The sequence below is a fragment of the Rhineura floridana genome, chromosome 4 (assembly GCF_030035675.1).
Source record: "Rhineura floridana isolate rRhiFlo1 chromosome 4, rRhiFlo1.hap2, whole genome shotgun sequence".
Classification (NCBI taxonomy): Eukaryota; Metazoa; Chordata; class Lepidosauria; order Squamata; family Rhineuridae; genus Rhineura; species Rhineura floridana.
Genome location: NC_084483.1, coordinates 8,702,636 through 8,710,204, shown reverse-complemented (window position 1 = coordinate 8,710,204; position 7,569 = coordinate 8,702,636).

The window sequence follows — 7,569 nt, the reverse complement described above, 5'->3', positions numbered from 1 at the left end:
AAGTACTAGTTCCCCTATATCAGCACTGGTTAGGACTCATCTTGACTAATGCATCCAGTTCTGGACACCGCACTTCAAGAAGGATGCAGACAAACTGGAACAGGTTCAGAGAAGGGCAACGAGGATGATCAGGGGACTGAAAACAAAGCCCTATGAAGAAAGACTGAAAGAAGCAGGCATGCTTAGCCTTGAGAAGAAAAGATTGAGGGAAGATATGATAGCACTCTTCAAGTACTTGAACGGTTGTCAAACAGAGGAGGGCCAGAATTTCTTTTCGATCATCCCAGAGTGCAGGACATGGAATAATAGTATAATACGTGGTGCAACAATGGAACTAATTACTGGGGGGGGGGCTCTCCAACTTCCAATGCATTCCAGAGGCAGCTGGACAGCCACCTGTTGGGTATGCTTTCATTTGGATTACTGCATTGAGCAGGGGGTTTGACTCGATGGCCTTATAGGCCCCTTCCAAAATTACTCTTCTATGATTGGGAGAGATGTGGGTGTTGTTAAACCAGCTGAAGCAATGTCCACAGTGCTATCTAATTTAATTCATATTTAAATAGACAACTTCCAAAGAAATCCAAGACATGAATATGTATATTGTTTTTATCTCTGTATAAAACATGGGTTGGGAACTTTTTTGGCTCCAAAGGCCAGATCAGGATCAGGATCCACAGGATCAGCTTCATGGGCCAAATCTGATAGGTAGGCTGGGGTGTTATCTGTCAATCACACAGAGTCATTGTGACATCAGATGATGGACAGTCCTGCCCACCTGTCGAAATTCCTTGCAGAGGGTTCTCAAGTGCCCTCTGCTGCTAGGGAAGCTTGAGAAAGAAGCCTGCAATTTAAAATGCAGGCATTCTTCTCTCACTTCCCAGGGTGAGGCATGTGGGACACAAAGGGGAGAATGCATTCTTCCCTTCGCGTTCTTTCCTTTTCCATTCTCCCCCTTTTCCATTCTCCCTCTCGCTGCCACTGCCATGGTAAGGAAGAGAAGAAAGCCCACATTTTCAAATGCTTGCAGCAGCAGCAAGGGTGGGGGAGGAAGCAAAGATTTATTTCTCCCCTTCATCCCTCCCTCCACTGCTGCTGTTGGAGTAAGCGTGCTGGGAGATGCGCCCATCAGCTAATGAGTAGTTGGGAGCATGCCTTGTTCTAGCAAAAGAGCAAATGCGAGTCCACTTCAAGTTCCTGATTGTTCCTTTGAAAACCTGCCCTTACCCACCCTACACCTGATGTCATGTAGGGTGGGTGGGCATGACTTTCCTAAAAAGGCCTTGTGAGCCAAATGGAGAGGCCTGGAGGTTCCCCACCCCTATAAAGCAACAGAAGTGAAGATGGCCAAGAAGTATTGCCTCTTCCCTGCCACCACTTTCTGGTTTGTGAGCTCTTATTTGTGTTTGGTCAGATTCACTACAAGTTTTCCACCATTGCATTTTAGCTGTATCCATCTGCTTTATTGTCCCCTGCTGGTTGGTAGCCATCACTCTCTGAATACATCAAGCCCACCACTGTTTCAGAAGAGAACAGCCACTATCTTTATGTTTTATTCTTATTTGGTAGTTTCAAAGATATTATATAATTCCTTCTATGAAGTTTTTTAGGCGTTTTGCCAACAGCTTCGAGTTTTTATTACTATGTTCATAATAATTTTTTGTTGAGAAACTGCAATGGGACAGCATTTCTATAAATTTCAAGAAAATCAAATCCAGCAGTTTTCCACGTTAAAATATTTGTTCCTTGATTGCTACTAGTTCTCTTATTCCTGGGTTCGTTTGAAGAGTTGAGTTTGTGTAAATTATCTTGTTTTCTTAACCCTGCTTAATTCTGAAATGAAAGAACCCAAGTCCAAACCTTAGGTCATTTGATGGCTGTTCAAGTTTCAAGTCTGACATAGAGAGATCAATGCAAAGCTCATTATATTACATTTACATAAAGTAAGTCCAGCCACAATTCCCTTTTCCTAAACATTCAACTGAGGTTGTATTTTATATTAATTCTTTTCATGAACTCCACTTTCTTGTACTTACCCTGTCAATTATCTTGTCAATAGTAATAGTAGCAGCAGTAGTAATCAACCTATCCTGTAATAATATGCACATATGGCTCCATGAGTCCACTAAATTAATAGAGGCATGGAGATAGCCAGCTGAAGGAACTCATCCCAAACCCCCATTTGCACAGCCCGGGGAATGCTGCCGCGGTCAATCCCCTCAAGGCATTATATCTCCTCCGTATTCCCCTGCCCATTGTTGTCAAGGGACAAACACCATCCTAGAACAGGCAGTTCATGCTCTGGGTGCGAGGCTTGGTTTTAACATGTTGCGTTAAGGGGCTTTCTGCGTTCACTGAAATGCCAAAATACTGGGAACCTGCAGTTGTTGCAGTCATGGGCTTCCGCAGGAATTTCTCTAGTGTGGCAAAGTAAATAATTTGAATAAATACATAAACATACATAACTAGCATCCAGAGCTTAGAAAAGTTACTTTTTTGAACTACAACTCCCATCAGCCCCAGCCAGCATGGCGCTGGCTGGGGCTGATGGGAGTTGTAGTTCAAAAAAGTAACTTTTCCAAGCTCTGCTAGCATCAGAGAACAGGTCAACCATTTCTGGCATACCTGGAGACTAAGCAGTTTTGAGGGCTGGTTAGATCTGGTCTCTGAGAACGTGGGAAAGTTTGGAAGAGGTTGTAGTTCAGTTGCAGAGCATCTGTTTTGCATGGAGAAGGTCCCAAGTTCAATCCCGGCATCTACAGGTGGGGCTAGAAATGTTCCTTGCCTGAAACCCTGGAGCCACAGCCAGTCATTGGACACAATCCTGAGCTGGACAGACCAATCGCCTTACTCGGTTTAAGGCAGCTTCGTCAATGGATTGACCGGCTGTCCATCTACAGGTGGGCTCACCATCCAGACAACATCTTTCCACGCACTGCTGAAACCTTCTGTTCTTTCCCTGGTCCCCTTCAACTCCTCCAGCTCTTCATGAATTGCACTCCTTCTACAGTCAACTTCATAAAAAGGTAAAGGTGTCCCCGCACTTGTAGTGCGAGTTGTTTCTGACTCTTAGGGTGACGTCTTGTGACGTTTACTAGGCAGACCGTATATATGGGGTGGGATGCCAGTTCCATCCCTGGCCTTTCTTTACCCCCCAGCATATGCCGAGTACTCATTTTACCGACCACGGATGGATGGAAGGCTGAGTGGACCTCGACCCCTTTTACCGGAGATTCGACTTCCTCCTTCCGTTGGAATCAAACTCCGGCCGTGAGCAGAGCTTTGGCTGCGTTACCGCCGCTTACCACTCTGCGCCACGGAGGGTCCTAAGTGCATTTCCCTCTTTAAAAAATGCTGGGTTAACAAGCCTGGGTTACTCTTCAGGGCTGTCCTACACTACTTCCCCCCTTCAGAAAAAAATGGGTATAACAACACTGGGCTACTGTGCAAGACTGGGGTAACCCACACTTTCTCACCCACAGTCCTGCCCCCTGCAGTTTTGTTATAATAGTGATGGACTTGTTGGTACAAGCAGAGTAATTTTTAAAGCAGTCTACAAGTTCAGATGAAAATCACATTTTTTGTCTGAAATGAGACCTGAGCTAGGAAAATCATGAGCTCCTGTCTTAGCTATTTTTTTTAAAAACTGACACACTGCTCCCCAGTCATAGCCATGCTAAACCCCTGGATATCTGAATTGTTTTATGTAGGGCAGCAATCACTTCTTCACTGGGAAAGTCCAGCAAAAAAGCCACCTTTACTCACTATGTAGGAAGAAGCTGGCGCTGGCGTCAGGTCCAGCCATAAGGCTACAGCTCCGCCAAGGGGTTCCGTTCAACCCCTCCCCCTCTGTTTAACCTTCTCTTACAACAGCTTCACACTGAGCATGTGAGGGCACAGCTTTATGCTTTTCCATTGGCCACAAAATGTCCTTTAGCTGTACTAATTAGGAGTGGGCATGACAAAAATTTTAAAAGCCCATCACCCACTTCCGCACTCTGCTATCCTCCAGATGCAGTTAGGATTGTTCTGCGAGTCACCAGGAAGAATAGGGGTAGAAAATGACAAGAAAAGTGATGCAGAGTATTTTATACACAGTCCTTAATAACTAATGGTCTGAGGAAATACCCAAGAAAATGGTGCTGAGTCAAAGTAATTCAAACCCCTGGTAGGTAAAAATTAACAAGGCTGGAGGACCTAAGCTAAATTGGAATAGCCAACGAACCAACATTTTTAGTGGAATATTGTATAATTATCACAATAGGATTAGTGGAGAAACATATTTTTCTTTACAAGTTTAATCTAGCCTAATATATTTCAAGGTCAAATTAGGAGACGGGAACATGAGGCTAAATTTTTTATCTGTCACTTGCTCTAGGTTGGGAGACATATTATGAAAATATTTTGTAGCCAACAAAGCTGTCTTATCTGGAACAGGCTTAACTGTACTCCTCATAACTGGTATTTCAGAATAGTTTATAGATGTTCAGCTGAATCCCTATGGATAGAGGGAGAAAATCATTTTTATAGATATACACCAGGACCTTTTGCATCATGCAAAGCTTGGGTTAAATAAACCCACTACCTTTTAAGAGACATTTTCCAATACTCTGAAATGTATTTTTTCTCTGAATACAAAGGAATGAAAAATGATTTATGCATATGAACTTCAATTTATATGCCTCTGTATAACCTCTTTGTGCCCACATGTGGACTAAGACAAAAGACACACAGTATTAGATCAACAAGGGCCACAATTTTATTAACACAACAAGGGAGTCTGCATCTAAACTACACTAGGAGTAGGCAAATCAATTGGTGGAGGCAGGACCATCTAGCAGTCTTCAGTGTCTCATCTGTAATGGGTGAGCTTATCCCAGCTCCTAGTCTACTTCTCACTTTTTAGCACACATCAATTTGTGTTGAGAGAGGCTTATTGACAACCCATTCCATGAGTTCAACAGCTCTGAGTGTGCGATGTCAACAATCAGGGCCAGCCCCAGGCAGGCCTGGGCTCTTGGACACCAGCCTGCCCTGGGCCCCTCAGTTCCCCTTCCATGATCCATGGAAGCAGCCACGGCTCACCAGACAAGAGCTTCTGAGCCGCCCGCCATCCCCTGCTTCACCTACCTTTCTTTGTGCTGTTTTTTGCAGATGCGCGCACTGCGCATGCAGATTTGCCATCAATCAAGATGGCGGCTGAGGTTTCATTAAGGGGCTGAAGCCTCTGCCGCCATCTTGGTTGATGGCAGCAATGAGCGCGTGTAGCACGCATGAGTGCCATCAACCAAGATGGCGGCAGAGGCTTCAGCCCCTTAGGGAAACCTCGGCTGCCATCTTGATTGATGGCAAACCGCAAAAAACAGTGGAGAGAAAGGTAGGTGAACCGGAGGGATGGCGGGTGGCTCGGAAGCTCCTGTCCGGTGAGCAGAGGGGCCCCTGTAGCTCCAGGGGCTCTTGGACCAGTGCCCCACCTGGCCGCCCTTTAGAATCGGCCCTGTCAACAATCGACACAGGGGTTCTATTCTCCACTGCCTGGGTCCCACAGCCCTGAGTTACAGATATATGGCAGCTCCTGTCAACTTGCTCATGTTTCTGGGTGCTCACCACCAATATCTTCCTTAATTAATTTCCTGCTCTTTCAGGCAAAGGGAGACAACAAGCCTTTGCTAGCAAAGGATCCCTCACTGACAAAGGCCTCCAGCTCTTGTTGAACACCATACACTCTGCTCCAGGGAATTATAAAGGGGGAAATAAAAATCAACAGCAGGGAGGAGAAATCAAAAGAGGCATTAAAATAACATGGGGGATGGGGAATCAAAACATCAACAGGGGGATGAGGAAATCAAAAATCATATAAAAATGGTGAGGGGCAATCAAAAATCTAATCAAACTCAAATTAAAAAGGGGCAGGGACATTAAGAAGGTGGGAGAAGGGAAGGCCGTTCTCACTTCCTATTGGCTCCCTAGCAGGGCTGTGGAGTCGGAGTCGTGGAGTTGGAGTCGGAGTCGGAAGCAATTTTGGGTGGATTCGGAGTCGGTAGAAATGTACCGACTCTGACTCCGGCTTCAAAATAAATTTTGATTGACAATTTTTAAAAAAATATAAATTCAAAATGTCAAAGAAGCTTCCCGTGAAGTCAGCTGTAGTTGAGCATTTCACCAGAACTCAAGATGGAAAACATTTTGTGTGTCAGTGTATGACACAGGACCCAGATGAAGACAAATGCTGTGATGCCAAGTTCAGCGCATATTCAGGCAGCGATAAAAATGCTCCTATGAGAGCTTCCAATTTAAAAAGACATTTACAGCCCTTTCCAGGGCTGTGGAGTCGGATGCAATTTGGGGTGGAGTCGGAGTCGGACAGTAGAAAAATAGAGGAGTCGGAGTCGGAGTCGAAGGTTTGGTGTACTGACTCCACAGCCCTGCTCCCTAGGCCTGTCAAAACAACTTTTCATTCTTAGTTAAGCCTCTGGCTATTCATATCACTGTTCCACCAGCAATTTAAACTTCAAAATTTCTGATAATGCTCCCCCCGCCTCCATTTCACATTGCCATTTATAGGTCAGAGACCTGTTCTTGAAATATCCTTGTCCAAAGAATGTAGCTGCCAAGAATAATCTTTGGCAACACTTGCAAGAGGAATGGCAGAGCCATCTGTGGGTGCACTCACTCTCTCATGCCTCTATAGCCAGTGGAGGCTTGTCCACTAGGGTGAATGGGGCAGTGCCCCACCAACCTAAGTCTGTCTTCAGCCAGCCCCAAGCTGTCTGCCTTCAGACTTCCATCCAGTCCAGGAGATGGCATAGTCTCAGTGTTTCCCCTTGTAGAACTCAGCAGGGGAAAGGATGGGGACAAAACTACAATTAGGGCTCATCCATACATCCATAGAATCTGTAATGTAAGCTCCTTGTGCCTCCATTAGTTCACCCTCATCCATATTACATTCTTCTCCAATCACTGCCTTCCCACACTTTCCTTTCCCTTGATCTGGAGTTTCCAATACCAAGCATACACCAAAAGGAGAGAAACAGTGATTACAAACAGTTGCTGAGAAGGGAGGCCATTTGCTTTGACTCACAGTTTTCTATGTGGGTGGTTCTAATTCCACCTCCTTCCATGCCTCCGGTATCTGTTGGGTTCCCATTGGCTCTCTCACCCATCTCCCTTCAAATCTGAGCCAATCAGCAACACAACAAGATGAGAAGGAAGAAGAGGAAGTTTGTAAAATGAATGAATGAATAAATAAATAAATAAATAAAGGGCACACCTACAAGAATAGATGAGGAAAAAGGTTGATTTGAGTACAAAGTGCAAAGCAATCAGGTTTGGATTACCAGCTGACAATTCCAATAAGGAGGATGTGGATTTTTAGTATGGTCTTAATGAGCCCTTTGTTGGTTCTCCTTATGATTGCCTACTGTTAGTCTCCCTGGCTTCTGCTCTACAAGTCCCAATGTGTACCAGCCATCATGGCAGCTAGCCTTCCTTGTTAGCTGGGGTAGCCACATTTCTAGGTGGGGCATTTGGGGGAGGAGAAGAGGTGCATAGCACCAGCTAATTACCCCC